We start from the raw sequence: 24,865 nt of genomic DNA on the forward strand, positions 1-24,865 counted from the left end.
TTATTGGCTTGAGTCTATTGAATTATAGAATCTTGTGATATTGTGATATATATTTATTATTAACAAAGAGAAAGCAAACACAATAATAGCAAACTCCATAATAATACATAAAAATATTATAATAATATTTTATCTTGTGAGGGAGGGATAGGGAAAATAAATTTTAATGAGAAGCTATATAGAGAGTTCTAGGTGTGTGTGTCTATATGTATTTCAATTTTGAGTAAATCTATAGAGTTGTGCATCATCAACCACAGCCCACTTTTAGAACATTTCGGTCACCGTATAAAGATACACCCTTCCTTTTGGCAGTAAATCACTACCTCATGCCTAGTTTCAAGCAAAAACTAATCTACCTTTTGTATTTACATTGTAACTTTTATTGAACTTTCCATACAAATGGAATCATAAAAAATGAGGTCTTTTGCATCTGACTCTGTTCATTTAGCATAACGTCTTGAGGTTGATACATGGCTTAGCATTTATCAATAACATGTCCTTTTCACTAATGGATAGTGTTCCTTTATTATGTGGACAGACCATGCTTTTCCTGTCTGTTGACCAGTTGAGGGAAATACGTATCCTTTCCAGTTTGAGGCTGTTATGAATAATGCTGCTATAAACACAAACATACAAGTCTTTGTGTGAGTATATGCTTCCTGTTCTCCTAAATATAATTACCTAGGAATAAAATTAGTAGCTTATTTGGTAAGTTTATGTTAACTTTTTAAATAACTGCCAACCTTTTTCAAAGTGGCTCAACCATTGTACATTTGCCAAAGAAACATATGAGGGGAGGGTCCTTGTTTCTCCACATCTTTTTCCATATATGGTGTTGCCTTTTTTTTTTTTTTAATAACCCTCCTAGTGGGTGTAAAGTGGTATCTCATTTTTGTTTTAATTTTCATTTTCTTAGTAACTAATAATATTCACTAGCTATCCACATATCTTTTTTGTTAAATTATTTATCCAAATATTTTACCATTTTTAAACTGGGTTTTTTTTTTTAATTAAATTGAAAGACTTCTCTCTACACTCTTGCAATAAGTCCTTTATCAAATATATAATTTGCAAATATTTTCTCTCAGTTTTAGCTGGTCTTTTAACATTTTTCATGGTATCTTTCAAAGCTTAAAATTTTTAATTAAGATGAATTTCAGTTTATGTTTCTTTTTTGTTGTTATGAATTGTGCTTTTGGTATCTCTTTCTCTAAACTAAGAAAAAAAATAATTTCTTTTATGCTTTCTTCTAGATGTTTTATGAGTTTGGCTTTTATATTAGGTCTATAACTCATTTTTGTGTTAGTTTTTTATGGTGGGACATAAGGGTCTACATTAATCTTTTGACATGTGAACATCCAGTTGTCCCTGTGTTATTTATATAAGACTACCCTTTCCTCATTGAATTGCTTTGATACCTTTGTTGAAAATCATTTGACCATAAATGTGAGTGTTTATTCCAGGACTTTCAGTTCTGTAGCATTGATCTATTAAATACATGTCTATCCTCACACCAGCAGTGCTCTATCTTGCCTCCTGTAGATTTATAGTGATTTTGAAACCTGAAAGTTTAAGTCCTCCAACTTTATTCTTCTCTTTCAAAGTTATTTCTACTATCCTAGGTTCTTTGCAATTCTTTTCTTTTCTTTTCTTTTTTCTTTTTTGAGACAGAGTCTCACTCTGTTGCCCGGGCTAGAGTGCCGTGGCGTCAGCCTAGCTCACAGCAACCTCAAACTCCTGGGCTCAGGCAATCCTTCTGCCTCAGCCTCCTGAGCAGCTGCCTCCCAGAGTACTAGGATCACAGATGTGAGCCACGTGCCCAGCCTGCAATTCTTTATAAATTTTAGAATCAGCTTGTCAATTTTTGCAAAAAAATAAAAACTGCTAAGAATTTGATAGGGAGTGTGTAAATTTATAAGTCAATTTAGGGGAGAATTGATATCATAAAAGCATTAAATTTTCATTCCAAAAATATGGAATGTTTATCCGTATAGTTAAATATTCTTTAAATACGTCATAACAATGTTTTATAGTTATCATATATATGTTGTATATTTTTTGTTAAATTTATTTCTAAACATTTTATTCTTTTTGATAATTTTGTGAGTGGAATTGTATTCTTATTTTCATTTTTGGATTGTTACTAGTATATGGAAATGCAATCACTTTTAATATATTTATTTTATGTGGTAAACTTTCTGACTTCCTTTATTAGGTTTAGTAGTTTTATTGTGGATTCCTTAAGATTTTATTTATATATATAGTGATATTATCTGTGAATAAAGACAGCTGTACTTTATACTTTCCAATATGGATGCCTTTATTTTATATCATTATTATTTGCTTATTTATACCAGTATAAAAACCTTAATTAAAGTGTTAAATAAAAGTGGTGAGAACTGATATCCTTGCTTTTGTTCCCATCTTAAGAGATCATGTTCAATCTTTGAACAGTAAGTATGATGTTACCTGTAAGTTTTATGAAGATATTTTTTAGCAAATTGAGGAAGTCTCCTTTCATTAGTCTGTTGAGAGTTTTTTATCATGGATGTGTGTTGGACTTTGTCAAATGTTTTTCTGCATCTATTATAATGATTGTGGGCTGAATCATTATTTTCAGATGTTAAAACAACTTTGAATATCAAATGTTTAATAAAAATCGCCTTTTTTTCTAATATCCAGAGCCATTTGTTCACCTATATGCTCTTTAAATCACTGTATACAGGTGAATATTTTTTTAACCAGGTTTAAGGCCTGCTCTGGCATTCTGTACATTCATAGTGTTGTGCAATCATCACCAGTATCCATTTCCAGAACATTTTCATCATCCAGGACAAAAGTTGGGTACCCATTAAACTTTAACCTCACATTACCCCCTCCTGCCCCCAGCCCCTGGTAACCTCTATTTGACTTTCTGTTTTCATTAAATTGCCTATTGTAGGAACCTCATATAAGTGAAATCATGCTACCTTTTTCCTTTTGTAACTGGCTTCTTTCACTTAGTGTTATACTTTTAAGGTTCATCCACATTGTAGCACGGATCATAGGAATTTCATTCCTTTTTAAGATTGAATAATATTCCATAGTATATTTATCATACATTTTATATATCTACTCATCTGTTGATGATTGATGGACATTTGTGTTGTTTCTGCATTTTGTTTATTATGATTAATACTACTATGAACAGCACTGTATAAGTTTCTCTTTGAGTCCTTTCTTTCAATTTTTTGAGCATATACCTAGAATTGCGGGCTCATATGGTACTTCTAGGTTTTATTTTTTGAGGAACTGCCATATTGTTTTCCACAGTGGCTGCACTATTTTACATCACTACCAGCATTGCACAAGGGTCCAATTGCTCTACATTCTAACACTTCTGTTTTGTATATTTTATTTTTTTCCAGTAATAGCCATCTTAATGGGTGTCAAGTTGTATCACATTGTAGTTTTGATTAGCATTTTGGTAGTGTGATTAATGATGTTGAACATCTTATCAAATTCTTGTCCATTTGTATACCTCCTTTGGAGAAATGTTTATTCAAGTCCTTTGTCCATTGTTTAATTATTGTTTTCTTTTTCTTGTTGAATTTTAGAAGTTACTTATGTATTCTGAGTATTAATCATTTATCATATATATGACTTACAAATATTTTCTACCATTCTGTGGGTTGACTTGTCACTCTCTTGATTGTGTCCTTTGATGCAAAACATTTAAAATTCTAATGAAGTCCAATTTACCTATTATTTCTTTTGTTGCCTATGCTTTTGATACCATATCCAAATAATTTGCCAAATTCAATGTCATGAAGCTTTGTTTTTCTGTTTTCTTGTAAGAGTTTTAGAATTTTAGCTAACTTGGCTGGGCGTGGTGGCTCATGCCTGTAATCCTAGCACCTTTGGGTGGTTGAGGCTGAAGGATCGCTTGAGGTCAGGAATTCGAGACCAGCCTGAGCAGGAGCAAGATCCTGTCTCTACTAAAAATAGAAAAAAATAACCAGGTGTGGTGGTGCATGCTGGCAGTCCCAGTTACTTGGGAGGCTGAGGCAGGAGGACTGTTTGAGCCCAGGAGTTGGAGGTTGCTGTGATGCCATGGCACAGAGCAAGACTTTGTCCAGGTGACAGAGAAAGACTTTGTCTCAAAACAAAAAAACAAAAAACAAAAACAAAAACAAACAAACAAACAAAAGATCAGAATAGTTTTAGCTAAGTTGAGGTCTTTCATCCAATTTGAGTTAACTTTTGTATATGGTAAAAGGTACAAGTGGTACAAATTCAACATCATTCATTTTGCATGTGAATATCAAGTTTTCCCAATACCATTTGTTGAAAAGAATGACTTTTTCTCCATTAAATGGTCTTGGCACTCTTGTGGAAAATTAATTGATCATATATGCAAGTGTTTATCTTGGAGCTCTCTATCTCTTGCATTGGTCAATGTCTGTTCTTAAACCAATAACACACTGTTATAATCACTATCGCTTTGTAGTATATTTTGAAATCTGGAAGTGTGATTTCTCCAACATTTTTCTTCTTTTTCAAGACTGTTGAGGTTATTTGAGGTTCCTTGTGATTTCACATGAGATTTAGGGTGAATTTTCCTATTTTTGCAAAAAAAAAAATCCTTGGGATTTTTGATAGAGATTGCATGGAATCTGTAGATTGTTTTGGGTGATTTGATCATCTTAATAATATTAAGTCTTTTAAACCATGAACATGAGATATTTTTTCATATATTGGTATCTAATCTTTCATGAAGTCTCTAACTATTATTGTACAATTGTTTGTTTCTCTCTTCAAATCTGCCAATGTTGCATGATATGGATTGTGGCTCTGATATTTGATGCATATATTTTTATAATTATTAAAATATTTCTTGTGAGTTGAACTTTTTATTAATATATAATGTCCTTCTTGGCTGCTTATAACAGTTTTTGAATTAAAGCCTATTTTTTTCTAATATTACTGTATTGCCTATCTCTCTTTAAGTTACTATTTCCATACTTGCATTTAATATCTTTTTCCACACTTTCACTTTCAAATTATTTACATCTTAGATCTAAACTGAGTTTCTTAAAGACAGAATATATTTGGATCGAGTTTTTTTAATTTGTTCCGCCAATTGATGACTTTTGTTTAGGGAGCTTAACCATTTACATTTTAAGTACTCTGACATTGCTGTATGTTTTCTATACATCTTACAGCTCTTTTGTCACTCATTTCCTCTGTTACAGCCCTCTTTTGTGTTTAGTGGCTTTTGTAGTGACATGTTTGATTTTCCTGTCCTTTCCTTTTGTGTACCTTCTATAGATGCTTTCTTTGTGGGTATAGTGGGGATTGTATCTGACATCCTAATGTTATAACTAATTTGAATTACCATCTTAAACTCAATTGCATATAGAAAATATACTTCTATAAAGTTCATCCTTCTGTTATGTTATTCGTAATAAAAATGTCACAGTATGTCATAATAGATATGTCAAATTATGTATTTATGCATTGAGCACCTAATGACATTGATTAAAAATTCCTTGCATACATTCATCTGATAAATTCTATAGAAAATGAAAAGTGGAGTTATAAAAGTATGATAACAGTGTCTTTTATATTTTTCCATGTATTTACCTTTACAGGGGAACTTTATATTTTCCTATGGCTCCAAATACATGGTGTCTTTATTTTAGCCTAAAGGAGTCCCTTTAGCATTTCTTGTAGGGCAGGTATAGTGATAAAAATTTACCTCAACTTTTCTTTATCTGGGAATGGCAATTTCTCCCTCATTTTTAAAGGACATTTTTGCCAAATACAGAATTATGCATTGACAGTTTGTTTTTATTTTAGCACTTTAAATATATTTTCCCATGGCTTTCCTGCCTCCAGGTTTCTGCTAAGAAATTGGCTGATAATGCTATTGAGACTCCTTTGTACATATTGAATCCCTTCTCTATTGCTGGTGTTAAAATTTTGTCATTGTTTTTGCCTTTCAACAGTTTGATTGTAATGTGCTTTGGTGTGAGTCTTCTTGTGTTTATTCAATTTGGAATTCATAGAGCTTATTTGCTGTGGAGATTTATGTCTTTCTTCATATTTGAAAGGTGTTTGTCCCTTGTTTCTCTTTCTTCTCTTTGTTTCTCTCTCTTCTCCTTCTGATACTCCCATAATGTCTATGGTCATCTGTTTTATGATGTTCCTCAATTTCCTTAGGCTCTGTTCATTTTTGTTCATTCTTTTTTGCTGCTCAGACTCAATAATTTTAGTTGTTCTATCTTCAAGTTTGCTGATTCTTCTGAAAATCTGTTGATCCCCACAAGTGAATTCTATTCTTTATTTCATTTATTATACTTTTCAGCTTCAGAATTTCTATGTGGCTCATTTTTATAATTGCTGTTAGATGATACTCTCCTTTTGATCAAATATCATGTTTCAGAGATCTCTTTTAGTTTTTTGTCTATGTTTTCCCTTGTCTAGTTAAGCACACTTAAGACAGTTGTTTTAAGATCTTTGTTTAGTAAGTCCAGTGTATGAACTTTATCAGGGATAGTTTATGCCAGTTAATTATTTTGTTCCTTTGAATGAGCCATTTTCCTGTTTCTTCATGTGCTTTGTGAATTTTGTTGCTGTTATTGTTGAAATTTAGCACTTGATTTTTTAACATGGTAACTCTGGAAATTAGATTCTCTCTATTCCCTAGGGTTTTCCATTATCTTCTTGTTTTGATTATTGAAGGCTGTTGTAGTTAATTTGTGTTGAGAATTTTCCAAATTATGTTTGCAAAGACTATTCTTTGGCATGTATACTTGTATACTTGACTACTTCTTTACCTTTATCTCATACTCAGCTAATATTTTTACAGGTATTTCCTTGAATGTCAGGATCTGGAACAGACATAAAAACACACCAAAACAAATAAACAAAAAGATCACAGTCCTTCTCAGCCTTTGCAGACTGCCTCTTGGCTGATGTACTCTTTTATGAATTATCTAGACCTTCTGTGAGCCTGTCAAAGTGAAAGGATAAAGTTTTCCAAGGATGTATAAGCATACATCTTGCTAAGGGATGCTCATGACTTTCTAAATTCCTCAGTATATGCAGTTGCTTTTGAATGCTCTAATTTCTCAAAGAATCTCACCCAGTTTCTCTCTTCTGTATCTTAGATGATCTATCATATGTCTCCACCCAGAATTAGTTGGCCCAGGTGTCTGTGGGTTTATTATCTTCTTGTAGCTTTTATGAGTAGTTCCCATTGCTTTTCTTGCTGTATTTTGAATTATTGAGACAGGGATGAGCTCCTTTAGGTATTCCTTCAGTCAGGTTAGAATGAACATACACAATAATTTGAAAATAATGTCTCTTCTGCTTCCTCCACTTTGAGGAGGTGAATTGGTTCTCAATCTAGCACTGCTAAAGACCATATCATCATGTGCTATGGAGGGGCTGGGGGAATGGAGAGTAAAACCACCACAAAATGTATTTTTCATTTTGAAGATGGCCTTTTCTTGATTGATCATTTGCTGGGTTGCTGCAAATCTTTGATTATTTTTTAGAGCTCCTACAAAGTTGGTTCATGAACGTTATTTTACTTTTTTATGTTCCTATTTGGGAAACAAGAGTTTGGAGCTTCTTAGTCTGCCATTGTGCTGACCTCACTCCTCAAGGGTTCCCACTTTTGACATACTAGAAACCTTTTACTTATTCTTTCTTATTTTCTGAGATCTCTAGGAAAGCACCAATATGCCCTTAATTAATTCAACATTTCATGGTCATTTCTTTTTTCTTTCATTATTACTGGCTGTTGCCAGTTATTACCTAGTGATATTTATAGGTTGTCATTCTCTAAATTTCACTAATTATATTAAGAATAGCAAATTAATTGGTTTGCCTTTTTATGAACACAAATATGATGGACATTTCCTGGAAGTGAAATATTCTTTTTCTGTTTATTAATTGAGTTCGGGTACTATAATGTCTGGGTTTTTTTGTGGTTTTGCTATCATTGGAATGTGTCCCAAAAGTTCATATGTTGGAAATTTAATCCCCAATGTAACAGGTGTTGAGAGGTGGGATGTTTAAGAGGTGATTATATCATGAGGGCTCTGTGTACTGTTATCACATGAGTGGGCTAGTTATTGAGAGGGTGGGCTCCGGATAAAGGGATGAGGTCAGCCCCTTTTCCCTGTCCTCCTCATATGTGCTCGCTTGCCCTTTCACCTTCTGCCATGGAATCATACAGAAAGAGGGCCCTATCCAGATGCAGGCCCTTTGACCTTGAACTTCCCAGCCTCCAGAACTATAAAAAATAAATTTCTATTCTTTATAAATTACCCAGTCTCAGGTACTCTATTACAGCACCACAAAATGGACTAAGACATAGATCTTTCCATATTCTACATTTTCCTCTCAACTTGCTATTCTTTCATTATAATTTCCATTCTACATTTTATTTCACTAATGATTTTAAAAATAATTATTCTACAGTCATTTTTATATTAGTCTACTAATTTTGGCATTTGAGAATAGTGACTCTTTTATTTGCTGTGTCTGCTGGTTCTCCTTATGCTGGTACATTTCTTTATGTGGTTGTACCTTTAATTCATGAGCTCATTTTTAGTGGCACTGTTTTTTCCACAGATATACTGGATGCTCTGTATTATAGAATTATCCTGTAGATGGTTTTGTCTTTTCTTCTGCTAGAGCTTTTGGGATATGTATCTTGAGATTTCCACATTCAAAGTATCCCAAGGCAGGACTTTAAGCTAATAAATTTATGTTGTCTGAAGAAAAAAATAAATAAAATAAATTCCAGCCTTAACGGCTGAGTGTGACATAGATTTAATATTTCCATTTCTCATAAAAAAATTTTCTACACCAGGGGCCTGAAAAAGTGAAAGCTTATTTTCTTCTGCTATGATATGGTGAATTTTTTTTGCCCTTCTTATGAAGTGTCATAACTTTTAGAATCTTGATTTTATACAAGTGACCCCATTGAAACTTTCCATAATTTTTTTAACTAAAAGAAGCTTCAATATTTTCTTTTCCTTTTTTTCTTTTTATTTCTCATATTTCAGTCTCTATTCTGAACAGTGGAAGGGCATTTCCCATGTGAAGGTCTTTTTGTTTTATTGATTGATTAATTACATTTTACAAAAAGCCCAAAATTTATGTATGCTCCAAGGCTGAATAATATCAAATAAAATAGTCAATAAATATTCACTTTTTGAGACTTCAGAGACTTTATCCAATGTTGATGCATAAATATAATTCATTTAAAAATATATAGGATAAATTTATTATTTAAAGCAATACATTTATATATAGATATATCTTAGCTAAACACACAAAATATGACCATATTTAATATTGTTTATAATATTTTTATTAGCCATATCCGCCTATACATGGAAATGTTTAGAAAAGGTTAAGTGCAACATATTTCTTCAATGAGATTCCTAAATTGTGTGTGTGTATATTTTTTGTATTTATGTGTGTGTATATATATGTGTGTGTGCATGTGTATATGTGCATATATATGTAAATGCAGGTCTCTCCCTCTCTGTTTCTCCTACTGTGTAGATGGAGAATATAAGTGATAAATATTGAACACCAAATCTAAACTTAAATATCCTACATCGATTATGTCTCCTTATGTGAGGAGAGTAGGGTATTATTTTGTAACCAATACCATTGTCAAAAGCTGTAGATTAAAGGTTGGTGGAGAGGTACAGAAGCAGAAGTCCTGGGAGATGTTATCTAAGTATGCAGGAATTTATCTCATAAAACTCACACATTCTATTAGAACCCTACTTTGATTCTCCACTTGGTGATTATACCTCTGGTTAGCTCAATGGTAGAAAAGAGTACAATTATATCTTTTATAATTTCCACTCTACCAAATTTAATTGAAATTTCTATTTTGTTGACATTTATGATTACTAACCCCTAATTGAATATTGTAGAAAGAAATTGCATTTTGCTAAATCTGCTGTTGGTAAGGAGACCATAATGTCAACTAGCTGTATTAAATCACTCATAGTAGGTACTCGATAAGAGTGTGTGTGTGTGTGTGTGTGTGTGTGCATTCATGCTCAATTTAAAGCCTGGATGACTTTTCAGTATGGATAAGCCCTTCCGTGCTCCATGTCATAATTCTTAAGATAAAGAATTACTTGAACTCTAGCTTTTTTATTTTCTACCTCACTCCTACCCTAGCCCCAAGGAATTTGACAAGCTTTAATTTTTTAACGTGGAGGCCCAGTAATGACTTTTAAGTTGCCATTATTATAAACATTTCTGTAAACGTGCTAAGGTAGTGAGTCTCTTGACTATTCTTTGCTAGTATGTTTTGATGAACATGACTGATTTTTGGTTTTATCTTATAGTTTAGGGCATCTCTTGCTGAGTTTAAAGCAGGATTTTGCTATTATACACCAATGGCCAGGGAGTTTTATTCTTTACATGTAGAATCAATATGAATTTGCTCTCAGAATATTTTTTTCATCATCATTTGTAGTTTGGACATTGAGGCCAAATTCTATGCTGTCCAATGTGTGGGATCTAGATGTGTGGATAGCAAAATAGTTTTCCTTCCAAAGAATTCTTTATATAAACTGTAGCTTTGTAGATTTGGTTCTGGCTGGGAACAATAGCCAAGGAAAGATAATTCAGCCTTTATAGCCAGTGTGAAAAGCTGAATTGGTCTCGCTCTTCCCATTAGGCAATACATGAAACCCACCTGGGGATCTTGGGAAAGTCTGTTCAACACTCCCACTATGCTCTGTTTTGTTTTTCTCCTCCCACTGCCAAACCTCCGTGAACTCCAAAGGACATTCAATCTTTCCAGTTTTCCCACCTGTAATGAAATAATACAAGTGTAAGAGCCCCATTAAGGATTCCAATACAATTGCTCTTCTACCATTAAGTTTAAACCAGTTGAGAATCCTGTTAAACAACCTCATCAGAGCTCATCACTGAACCACAAATCTTGGAAGCAATTTTTTTTCTCACACATGCCATTCCATAGATATGCTATTAGATGTTGTCGAATATAAATTATCAAAGGAAACAAGGCAATAACATGTGTTTGACAATGAATGTCTCATTGACTCATTTTTTATGCTCACATCTCAATAACAGAGCCCTTTGTGATAATGTTTACAAGGCTGGTCACAGCCCATCCTTTTCTTAGCTGCACAGCACTCGTGCACTCTTCCACGGACAAGGCCCCACAATTATCAGAGTATAATTCTAACTGCATTGCTTTCTATACATTTAAGGAAATTTGGAAATTAGAAATACAACCTGTGAGGCCAGGTTTATGTTCATACAGACTTTTAAAAGTGTAAGGTTTCCAGAATGGTTTTATAGGAATCATTAACTTTTTAAAAGGCACCAGTTTCCTTCTGTCATTAATGATATGTGTAACAGTTTAATGTAATGCTACTTTTAATTATCGCAGCCCTTTCTTTTAAATATCAAATTTCCCTCTCTAAACTGTCCTGCGTTCTCTTTAGAGTCTCATCTGTCACTGTAAATGCCATCACTTTATTCCTCCTTTAGATGCAGTGACAAGCCCACTCTTATCCCAAGCTTTATCTCTTTTTCCATCCTTTATTGTACTACAAAGATCCCTTTTTCATAGTTTACAGCTGTATCCGCTTTCCACACGTGGCAAATGATTGCCTCGGTAAAGGTATTTTCTGTTTCAATCTTGCATTTTCCCAAGGGAGAACAAAAGGGACAAGCTTTCTGGAGTTGGTTTCACTGAGAAAATTGTTTAGAATTGCCTCATTCCTCAGCAGATTAACGAATGCATACAATCCCAGCTTAAGTGCTATTGTACTACACAATTTGTCCATTATACTTTGTCCTTTCCATTTAGAAAACCCCTCACCAATTAAAGTAATACAGCCTTCCAATACCTGCTCCCAATTAAATCTGAGCTGTATTACCTGCCCCGATGCAGCTGGTCACAGATTCCTACCACTTACCCGCATTCATTAGGCCTGTTCATTATCAAGGGCATGGTGGCAGGAATTCAAGCCACTGCCTTCCTTTTCGGGCTCACCAAAATTATCAGCTTTCCGCCCAAGGCCCCAATAAGGACAGGATTAAGTATAAGGAGAAGGAATTCATACAGTAGCAACTCCCATTGTTTCTGCTGTGCTCATGTCCTCTGTACCTCCACACATCAAAAGGATACAGCTCAGGTACAAAAGGACACTCATCTTAATTAAAGGATCACTTTTCCCTCTCTTTCGAGCCCCAAGCGTACCCCCCAGCTTTGTTCTTCTGTCTTTACTACCCTCCCCCTTCAGGCCTTTTCTCCAAGACCACAGTGTGAACCATAAAGAAAGGCTCTGAAACTGACCAAGAAGCCCACTTACTGCGAGCTTTGTCATTGGAGAGCAGGGCTTTCCAGCTTCAGGCTGGATTCCATTTTTAAGAAGTGTTATTTTTCTATCCAAGGCTTAAAGCATCACTAATAAAGGAGGGGGATGTGGATGGAGGGAAGGTACAGGAAACTGTGACTAATTACCAGTGTGGCATGATTGTGTGAGGGGGTTCTTCTAGATAAATCTTAATCTACTAAGAACAATGATCCCCCCCCAAAAAATATATATACACACAACCAACTTTCTTTATTTTCATTTTGAAGAAGGAATTATAAAAGTTAATTCTTTGGGAACTATCGTGGTTCTCTGTCATGACTATGATCAGAAAATAATAAAAAACGAGATGGAGGGGGCATGCCACAGATGGAAAAAGATCACAGATTAAAGAGGAGAGGTAGGGTGCGGGGAGGGGATGGGGGTATACCTACATGATGAGTGCGATGCGCACTGTCTGGGGAATGGACACACTGGAAGCTCTGACTGGGGGGGATGGGCAGGACATGGGCAATATACATAACCTGAACTTTTGTACCCCTATAATAAGCTGAAATAAATAATATATTAAAAAAAGAGGAGAGGTATATCACAAAGCATTAAGGAGAAAACTTCAGGCAAAAAGAGAACACAAGTTAGCTACCAGGGATAGGAAATGAAAGTTTCAAGTCCTGGGACCATTGGCAAAATAAAAAGTCACGATGTCCTGAACAAGAAGTGCTCCTTGAGCCCTGAAGAGACCCAGACTGGTGGATTTCTGGGGCAGGAGAGGTTCAGCTGAGGCTCACAGGTGCTGTTACAGGAGGGTCCATTGCAAATTCCACCCATCTTATTTGGAGAGAAGAGACTGAGATCCTGAAGCAAAATGTCCCTTTTAAAAATATTTGATCAAGAGATGGAATTAAAATATATCCTCTCCTGAATTCCTGACCGATCACTTATTCTTTAGTCAATAACATTTTTAAAGGGACTTCAGTGACCTCGTGCCTCTAATGGGCAAGTACTGTGGAGAAATCCTGATCCCAGAGAAACTGCAGACATTCTCCAAGGAGCAGATATATGGTGGGTGGATAATCAGTGAAAATCCATCCTAAGCAACTTTCCTATAAGTCTTTATTGTATACATACAAATCTTATCAATGAACAGCACCATATGCATATCTGTGGCTTTTTTTTTTTTCTTAAGGGGGGGAGGTTGTATATTAGTGTTTTCCTCTCAATTAACTTCTAGGCAATTTTCCCAGCTAAATGCATAACATCTTTGGCAAGATGCCAAACAAAACCTTAAGACCCAACACTAAATTCTGCACTTATACAGGCAGCTTAGATTTTCATGCGGTGAATTGGAAGCTTGCCAGCAACTCCCACTATAAACCCAGCAGTGGGAAAGCTATATATTTTTTTTATCAAGAAACTCTACTTTAGATTTCCAAGACCACTTGAAAATTGCACTATTTTAATGTGCCTTTTAGACAAAATAAAAGAAAGATTTAACCTGCTATTAAATTAACCCAATTAGCTATTTATTCCATGTAACCTTACACTTTGGATGATGTTAAATCAAATAAACTGGCAGTGAATGAATTTTTTTAGTGAATTATGGAAATTACAACATGCATTCTAGACAATAAGTTCTTATGTCTTTTCCCTTATCCTTTTCATTCTGACAAGATTATCAGAATACTTACTTTTTAAAAAAAAAAATTTCCTTTTTTGTATAAGAAATGGAATTACCCAGGATACAATGCAGCTGAAGGGGTGGGGGATGTGGAGAAGTGGCTGGGGAATTAACAAGTGAAGGAAAGCTAATCAAATAGAAATTTACACAACAGTCACTCCCTGGAAGGCTTGCCATCAATCCCTCAAACTTTGCTTTTTGGTGCGATTTTATTTGTACATTCCATTCAACACATGTGTTCTTCCAATAATGTAGTACTTTTCAAAGTACTAACTGCAGTCAGGCCACTTTGAATCCCAGTCAAGCTTTGTTGATGTTAAATTTAGAACCAGACTCTAGGAGTTTGAGTTCATGTCCACTGGGATCTACAAGTTGAGGTTAAAAAACACTTTCAAGAACTTGTATAGTGTCTGATAAACCTCTTTTAGCACTAAAAAAGCTTTTGGAAAACAACATTTTGACGATTTAAGAGGCAGTGAACCAGAAACATATGGATTAAGTTTCCTCTGTAATACTCAGGGGTTTAAAAATTAAGAGGAAAACGCTTGGCCAAATTTTGCCCAACCAAAAAAAATTGCAAGACAGGCCAAGATAGTTTGCCAAACCCAAACTACTGATGAACTCTCTTTCTTTAATATTAACTATTATTATTACTTTTTAAAAAAGTTTTGTTTGGTAAATCTGGGATTTTAAACACATCTGGAATGGTTTCAGAGAATAGCAGTTCACATCAAAGTGATTTTGCAATTTCAGAAACAAATCATAAATCACAACCTAACAACATTGTGAATTTGTCTACATATATTTGAAAGCCAGGATAGTGTGACCCTGTAGTGGAACCCAATTGCACCCATGGCAAGGGTGCTCGATGTCTGTTCACCAGGTCAGGCCCTTTCAAAGACAGGAGGACTCTCCCTGCAGGACATGTAAGAAGGCAAAACCATCACTTATGCAATGGCCTCGGGCACCAGTTTCAACCTGAGGGACATAAGACAGACAGAAGGCACTCATGGGGCTTTTCCTATAAAAATATACAGAAAATGATTCCTTAGGATACCCCAGTAAAACAGAAGATATCGATCCCAAAAGAATTGTTAATGTTCACTTTTTGATTTTCAACAACTTCCAAGAACAGACATAGCAGCTACTTCTGCCTGCTTGGTCCTCTGTAAATTTTTAGCAACAACACAGAACTCTCATTGCACAAAATGACAACAAAATAGCCTTACATTATGTAAGGGTGAAATGAACTATCTCAACCATCTTTAGTCTCTTCCTCTGTTTGTCATCTGCTTTTTCAAATCATGGCTGGAAGAAGTTGGATTCAGTGCTATGTATGTGCGGAGCCTGTATCTGAAAAACAGGAATGAGCACGGACTGTGAAGCTAAGGACACCAGAAGCAATACATAAATAAAGAAGAAAGAAAGAAAGAAAATGAAAGAATAAAAGAATAAGCAAAGGCAATGAACCATAAATATGAAAGGAAGGAAAGCAGAAAATAAGAGAGAGGAAGGAAGGCAAGGAAGGAAGGAAGGAGGCAGGCAGAAGATGGTCAGCACACCTATAGTATATTAAGGGAAAGGAGGCTATCGTCAGTTTGATAATCACTTGCTATACATTTTATTGCATATAATTTATTTTCCTTTGATTAATTGCAGCATTTGACTACCATTTTTCAAGCAAGTCAATTATAATTGCATGTAATGTGATGGTGGTAGAGGTGATGGTAATTGTGGTGGTGGGATAGATCAGCATTTAGAACATTTAGAAACTTTAAAACTGTCTCTTAAGAGAGAAGTGACAGTCTGACGTTAAAAAAAAAAAAAAAAAACTTCCTTTAAGTATTTTGGAAGAGCCATAACAGTCATTTGACATTTAAAGACACTGTAGCAGCAGTTAACTAGTTGACTATGGAGAACTGATATTTAAGAAAAAATTGTATTCATACTGCAGAAACATCACAAAAATCCCTGTAAAACTCTGGACAAAGATATAAAATTAACTATGCTCTATGTGGTCTATTTTATGTAAGAGACCAATGTGTCCACAGAATATAGTGGCTACAACAAAAGATCTTATACTTTTGGTAGAATAGTAAATTAATTTTTTGTTTGAAACTCCTGGAAAAGTGGAGGATAGGTGATTTTATCAGTGGATGAATCTCTTACATAGGTGTTAATGAGTCAACCAGCAATTGAGAAATAGCTTAACATATCATTTTTTTCTGTCTCCTAACTAGAAAAAAAATTTTTTTTCTTCCATAAGGGCAGTCTAGAAGATTGGGCATGATTCATACTGCATCTTATTACCCCCCTGAATTTGTGTCTATTTATGTAAAAATTAGCATAATTTGACTTAAAACTTCTATTACTTTGTAAAAGACTTATTTCACATATTTCTCACCACAAGCAGCAGCAGGCTCTTAGGAAGAATTTTCTGCTGGGAAAGAGTATTCTATGCTATGCTTGTATTTATACATAACTATGCTGTAACGTGTACAATCCAACATTGCAGGGAGGCAAAGCTAGAAAAAATCTGCATTCACTCAAAGACTCTTTGTAAGAATTTTTAAAAATATCATTGTATTGAAAATACAAAAAAAGGTACTTTGCTTTTATGCACGCTTGCTTTGATTTAAAATGCATTTTTAAAGACCCACACCAAGCTTTTCTGGGTAGCCTAGTAGGGCCTGCCTGCGCGTTGACAGACGGGCCGTCCTTAGGAACCCAATGTGCCAATTTCCACCTAGCATGGCTCGTGCATTAAAGTTACATGTGGCAGAGCTCTGTAGCATGCCTGTCTTTGTCCAGGCTGTGAACTGTTAGAAAGCAGGGATTGTCTTTATTAGGAATAAAAGGTGATTTACAAGACCAAAATAAATAAATACACAAATAAAATCTGGAAGCTTTTCAAGTCTAGAATTAGTGTCAGACTCCCAGGTGGGGAGGCAATGTCAGAAAGCCTAAATCAGAATATCTGATAAAGGTAAATGAAAGATGACAGGTGGTTCCAAAATCCAGCTACAATCAGCAACCAGAGAGGAGGAATTACTTAAACTTGAATCAGAATCCAAAAATTAGGGTCAAGAGGCACGTGAAGGGCTAAGCCAAGAAGGCCACGCTGGCCAGGACTTGGGGACAGTAGACAGCCAATGATCAGCCCAGGGCTACTTAGGGTTTTGAGAGAGAGAGAGTGAAAAAGAAGTGAGGGTTCAGGATAAAAGGCAGCCCGGAAACCAGGGGTGGGATGAGGTCAGCAGGTTACTGTGCCCTCATCAGTCAAGGTGCACACCTGGCAGCCAGGCTCGGACCCTGGACACTGGACCCTGGCAGGCTTCTACTGAAGGGGGAGAAAACTTCTACAGTGAAAAGATTAGGAAATAATACAGATTCAGGGATAGAAATCTATTTATGCAGGTATTTCTTTATTCAGAAACTAGTCATTATTAAAGGCCACTAACTACAAGGAAAATGCTACTCACTTCTATAGTGGCAATTTATTTCTGTACAGCAGTTACTCCTGAAAAATGAAGTTTTCTTTGAACTGGAAAGACAAGATATTGTAAAATATGCATCATTTCAAGACCTCGTTCTCCTGTCTTTGCACTGATCTTTCTGCTCCCTTATTGATTCATGGCTCAGTGTCCAAACATAATTTTGCCTTTTTCAACAGAGTTCAAAGCGGGGGAGATGCTATCTCATCAGTTTTCATAATTTCCATATGATTCACCATCTGGCTCTCTCTTCTCTCTGGGGCTTATGTTCCCACTATACCTCTCCACTTACCACGTAGCCCAGCCACACCTGTAACTCCTTCCAGAACCCACGGGGTACTTGCTTCTGAACCTGCATATGCTATTCTCTCAGCCTGGACAACTTTTCTCTCTGCTCATGTGTGCGGTCACTGTTTATGGAGCCCCAGCTATGTGTCTAATCTGTGCTGGGAAGTAGTGGGATGATACAGTGGCCTCTGGAGCTTCCTGTTACTAAAGACACCAAACATTGTCCTCCAAGACTGGGCTCTACCTTCCTATGAAAAACCTACTTTGCTTCTCCCTTTGAAATTTGGCACACTTTTAAGTCCCACCATAGGGAGAAAAATATACATGTAGCAATATTTCACCAGAGTTTATATTAATATTTTAATTAACTGTCTGCATGTCTCACCACTAGGGGATAAGCTGGGCCCATTGTGTCTTCATCAGTGTTATTTTGGCACTGGGCTTTGTGCATTGTAACTGTTCATTTGCTCTTTGTTAAATGGATGTTTGGTGGATGGATGGATGGATGGATGGAAAGACAGACAAATGGATGAATGAATGGATGATTATTTGGATATATGCAGTTGAATATTATGCCTTCTTTGTTTCTGGAATTCAAAGTGCACAGTCCATTACTGTTGAAGACAATAACTCTGCATCGCCTTCCAGCCTCAACCTGGAATCAAGCACTTTTTAATCTAAGCAGTACTTCCGTATCAAACAACAAATAGGATAATTCCTTCTGTATTTTGTCATAGAACTACTCACTGTAAACATAACTGGCTATATAATAGTTTTCTGTTAATTGCGCTAAACTTTTAAATGAAGTAATGGTGTATATTTGTCAATTCAACAATCCAGTATTAGTTTAATGATCAACCAAGGTATAACTGTCAGAAGAGGGTCTGCACTGTGGTTTGAAGTATTTCTATAAGAAACATATTTCTAAAAGAAAAATATTTGTATAAAAAGCCCAATTAAGCATCTTTGTGGAAGGACATGATCATTAATTAATATTCAATAGTTAAATGTTTCCAATTTGTTTTGATTATATAAAATTATTGAATCTGAATTATCAATTTATATATCTTCAACTTTCTTCTAGAGATATTTTCAAAATGAGTACATACTATCTTTGTACGCTTAAAATTCATACATAGTTGATATTCATATTTTAGTAGAGCCTATGTAGAAAATGAAAGTTTGCTCTATCATGTTTTGACAATTTAAAAAATTCATTTCTCCATCCAAAAAATCCTTGATACAGTAGACTGATTCTGGCACAGGTATCGTAATTCAGAAATGTGTAAAAAAATGCTCAGAGAAAGGCATATCTAATATCACGGTCCTAACACATTTGATATAGATATAGTATCGCCGAGCTCATTATAGCAGACCCTATACTATAATTATATTACACACATTTTAAATTATCATTATAATTTAAGTCTGCAATTTTGTTTGGGGCTTAGATTTTCCATATTTGTTCTCACATGTGAATCATTTAAATTGTTGAAGTAGAATCTGTTTAGCTGTTTTGAATTATATGAATGAAAGAAAAAATACTTTCTCTTCAAAGCAAATTAAGATATTTGGGGATTCAAGTGAGACTGTCTGAATTTATAAGCTTGAAAATTTTAGAGTAAATATGAATTTAAAAATATTTCCTAATTTCCGTCAAATGCAATTTAAAATTACCAATAAATTAATTCATTGATATAAATCTAATGAAATTATCAGTGTATTCAGTGATCTTAATTTTACTATACCAAGAATATTGAAGTTAAAATTAGCATCATAAATTGTTAGATTCGTTCAGTTATGCTATTTTGGTATATGTAAGTACGTGATGTTTCTTTTTAATATTTGGATAAGACATTCAGAGTTACAAATTAAATAATCTATTATTGTTGCATTTATGTCTGAAATACAATTATATAAACATAAAAAAGTCAGAATTTACTAAACATTAATTTACCCTGAGCAGATGCAGTTTGTTACCGGTAGCTGGGATTTTTAACTGGAGACCTGGATACCATTAGTTCTTTATGCCATGCATTTATGTATTTATACTTTGTAAGGAAACTTGGCAAAAATTCCAAACAAACATAGGAAAGATTTGGGTTAAGTTTTTAAGGAAAGGAGACTTCTATCAACCTTTTTAAAAATGACTTAAAATATCAGCTTTCAGATATTCAAAAAAATCACTACGTCTATGTCTACACTCACCTTATTTCATGTTTTTAATTTCATACTGCAGTAATTCTCATTGTATTGTTGTTTCCTTTAAACGTTTACCTTTGGAAGTCAGCGGAGAGACATAATGATCAGTTTGAACTTTTACTTTTGGTGGTATAAGTATTTCAGATTATAATAAAACTCAACATGTTAAATTTTGCTCTCCTGACATTTATAAAACAACAGCAACTACAAAAGGACACTCGATGTAATTCCCTAAAGACTCACAGTCGCAGCCGAGCCTTTCACGTTCCCTTGGTCTTCAACACTCTCTTGTCTGACCTAGACCAAGACTAGCAGAGGTGGCTAAAAATAACTCCCCAAACACTGGCCAGAAGCTCCAGCAGGAGCTGGGGCTGCAGCTGCCGTCTGCACTCGGGAGAGGGCACAAAGAAAAGCAAGACCAGATAGGATTGTAGACACAAGATCTTAACAGTTGGCATCACACACTCACTGCTTAAGCTTTTCCTCTGTATTTTTATAGAAACTTTATTAAAATGTCTAGTAGACAACAGGACACATTTCTCTTTCCCAAGCACTCCAAACAGCCAGAAGCCCACGGTTTTCATTATTGTTAATGTGGAAGAATGTGCTGTCTGTCCTGAGAACACCAACATTAATGCCCATTCAAAGACCCTCTAAGTCAAATATAAGTAGATTTAGCAGCTACAGTGGGCCAACGTCATTTGAAAAGATTTTATACATAGTTTTTCATAATACATATTCAGAAAGAACCAGTTAAGCAGTTAATTTGGATTTAAAACTAGAACTGTAAAGGTAGACTAATATTAGACAAGTTGCACAGACAGTATTTTCCTAACAGTGTGTAGTATTATTGGATGACGACCTCACATAGAAATCATAGTCCCTTCTAAAATTTTAGCTTATTTTGAAACATAGTTTGGTACTATTAAGGCTAAGTAATGTTGCTTTTTCCCCCCCTCTTCTTTAACATTGCATTTCAACTATATAACCTTCTAACTCCTCTCGAGACTTTGCTATTTAAATGAATGTGCGCAATATTCTATAAAATAAAGAATATTTTGAAATTATTGTTAACTCCTAATTGGTTACACAATTGTTAGTGCCATTTACTAAGCTTCAAAATTTATTCCCCAAATTTCAACTGTAACTTAAATATATATATATAAAAAATGTCAATTTTTAAAAATTGTCTTCAGACAGTGGTATTTATGGTATCATCAATGTTCCAATTGCTATTTAAGCATCAAAAGGTGAGTAAGCAGAAATTTTAATTGTCTCCTATTTAAATTATAATTTTTTAATCCCATCATACTTTTTTATGAGCCATCTTTCCTTGGTAAGACAAAAGTTGGCAATATTTTTAATTTGGTTAATTGTTTCAGCACATTTTCATATTTCAGGCACTATTTAGTGTCTCTGTGTAGAATGTGATAGTTGTCACTTAGATTTTCTCAGTGAAAATTTTTTGCCTGTGTAATGGCTATGTTATGACAAAATATGAATTGTAGTCAACAAGGGAGAATAATCAGGAAATTTAATAATGGTAGTGTCATTTATGGATAAAATTATTCTTGATTTAAAAGAATCCTGTGATTTAATTTTTTCCTAGTGGTTGGTAAGGCAGAGTAATCTAGCACAGCACCATCCAATAGAAGTTTCTGTAGTGATGGAAATGTTTTATATCTATGCTGGCCACTGTGGTGGCCACTAGCCACATGGAAGTTGGCTTGTGATACTGAGAAACTGAATTTTAAATTTTCTTTAATTTTAATTACTATCTATTTAAATTTAAATAGCAACTGGTCCAGAGCCAGACCACGTGGGTTTGAGACCTGATTCCATCTCCTGTTCTGTGGTTTGGGGGATGTTACACTCCTTGAGCCCCAGTCATATTTTTGAAATGCAGGTAACAGTGCCTACCCCTTAGGGTTGTTATGAAGGTTTAATAAGATGCCAAACCTTTAAACAGTGCCTGGCACATGTTGGGCACTCAGAAAAACATTACCTATTAATATCATGTAGGTTTGTATTTTGCATTTCACAGTGGTCATCCCAGCTTGGCTATGATTTTTTTTTTAGCTTAGCAACTAAAATAAATGATATATGATTGTAACTAAGTCAACAAATAGATTTGGGTTCAGCCTTTGCTTGTAAGTTTTTCTAAGGGGTACAAGTGACAGGCCAACTTTTTCTTTCATGAAAATAATAAAAATGCTGATTTTTAAGAAATTTGTATAGTCTACTTTAAAAAGACTACTTTTTATGAATTTGAATGATTTTGAAGGTCTGTTCATGAAAGAAAGCCATAAAATATATTAAAAAATCAGCTTGTATATATTGCATAAAATACACTGTTTTTATATTAATTGGATGTCTAGCTGTGCTCAAGATAGTCATATTAAGGTAGATATAGTATTTAGATTAATTAAAATGTTTATACTACAGAAAACTTAAATATTAACATCAACAAATTTATAATTCATATGAAACTTTTCTCATCCTATCCATCGATAGGGATAAGCTTATCTAATTAGCATCTCCCATAGTCAGAATTAAGATTTGTATTTTAATGGATAAAATTCTAGATAGTGGTAGCCTCTGAAATTAAGCAAGCATGGAGAGAGAAGGACAGTTCATAGAACCATGCTAGTCATTTTCTTTCTGTATTGTCTTATGTTTGAGCGTTATAATATTAAATTATTTCAAAGCAGAATATGTGAAATAAGAAATTGCATAAAATGAATGCTTCATGGAAAGGCTGATCTGGAGTTGAGACAAGAATATTTCAAAGCATGAAAGCAAGAATCTGTTCTTGGTGTGTTCAAAATGGAACAGGCTTCAGCTTGCTAGGTGTTGCCTCAGTCAGCCTGGTCTATTACAAACTGCTTTGAGAACTATGTTGAAAGTGGGTTGTGTGAATTCACCCCCTTCCAAAATGATTTTTTTTCATACTGAATTTAGGGTGTTTGAAAATGAATATCAAAAAGCAATGTCACGGAAGACAAATATCAGCTACTATCATCAGCAAATATTTGCTGAGTTCTGAGTATTTAGATATGTACAGTGTTACAGGGCTTTCAAAGCAGGTGAAAGATGTGACTGTTTTCCTTTAAAGCTGATGTTCTTAAACTTGATCAGCGGAAGTCTGGACACCACGTCTAGGGAGCCCTGCCATTACATGCAAACTTTGGTGTGAGTAAGTGCTCAGGCACTTTTATGTGAGGTGCAGGCCAAAGGCAGTATAAGTTGTGACAATATCAATATTTGTTTGAGCCTCAAAGTGTTTCATAACTGCAAAAACATTAACCATTATTCTTGGATCACATCTAAATGGTAGCTGATAACAGCCCAGATATGAATCATCTTTTTACTGGGCTGAATAGTCTTAGATTTAGGGGTTCTTATGCAGTTCAGTGTGATCACTGAATACTAGTGTTCAGTTTGGCTTAAGCCCCATAAAATTAGTGATAACCTGATTGCATCCCAGTGCCTGATCAGTCTCTTTCAATCAAAGGGATGCTAGTTTTGTCCCGAAGTCTAGGACTGTGAGTTAGAGCACCCTATACATCAGTGGCCCCTCCTTTTTTTTGGTACTCACATAACACCTAAAACCATATGTCATTGGACAAACCATATGTCCTCTAGTATAAAATAAGTAGATATACAAAATGTTTTCTCTTAAGTTTAAATATTTTCAAAGACTGTAATTTCTGGTATGTTGTAAATATTAATGTAAAAATAAAACTGTATTACTTCTTAAAATGTATCCAATGAAATCTAAATACCATTGAGACTTGGTTTCTACCATCATCCATTTAAGAAAATATGCACAGGATGTTCTTTAACAGTCAGAAATTTTATACAGTTCCTTTTTCTCCTTGAACTCCATTTCCATTCCACTTCCCCCAAAGAAGTTGATCCTAATGCAACATATTTTTAAGCTTAGAAGTCTTTTATTGATCATCAAATCTTGCTTTTTGGTGATAAAAAAATATGTAAATTGGAATTCTAAATATAATATTCTATGACCATGATGATTTATGTTTTATAGTGTTTCTCTAGATGCAGTTATCATGATGTCTCTATTTAGTGCACAGTTGCTGAAAACAATATAAACATATGAGGAGATTGATAGCAAAAGCAGGGAGCCTTGTGATGAGTTGCAATAGGGTGGTTTCTCTACGGTATTTCCTTCAGGGGCTCTATTTGCTTTGCTCTTGCAGGGCTCTTGCAGCGGTGCACTCTTTGACAGAAGTGCAGTAAAGAAAGAAGCAACAGCTCTTAAAGAGGGATTATCATTCTTCATTCTATCCTATGTCTGAATACAGAACATCTGATTTTACAGGGCAAAATATCTATTTCTAATGTCGCAGTCTTCTCTTAGTAGGTAACTGTACGGGAGACAAAGAATAACAAGGATTCTTCACTTACAACAATATTTGGAAGGCTCCCCTTGTTTAGAACCCCAGCATACTGAGCTATGGTGTGATGATGGATTAGCAGTAAGTAGCCTTTATTTTGTAAAGTGAGGGAAGACTGGTTGTGATGAAAATATGCCATTCTAAAAAAAAAAATAATGGGAAGATTGGAGAAATTTTTAATTTGATGAAGGTCTTTAGGGTCTCCTAGTAGTTCTAAGACACGTGGCGATATAGAAATAAAAGTGAATTTCATGGAATTACACCTCCCTATGGCCATGTCTCTTTTGCAGAATGATGCTGCTTCTCTGTTCTTCCCATGGCTGTCCTTGTCACTTGTGTGAACAATAGAAAGTCGTGACACTGATGTTGTGTGAATTCTGATGCCCAGGCTTCAAGAGT

The sequence above is a fragment of the Eulemur rufifrons genome, chromosome 19, assembly GCF_041146395.1.
Source record: "Eulemur rufifrons isolate Redbay chromosome 19, OSU_ERuf_1, whole genome shotgun sequence".
Taxonomy (NCBI): domain Eukaryota; kingdom Metazoa; phylum Chordata; class Mammalia; order Primates; family Lemuridae; genus Eulemur; species Eulemur rufifrons.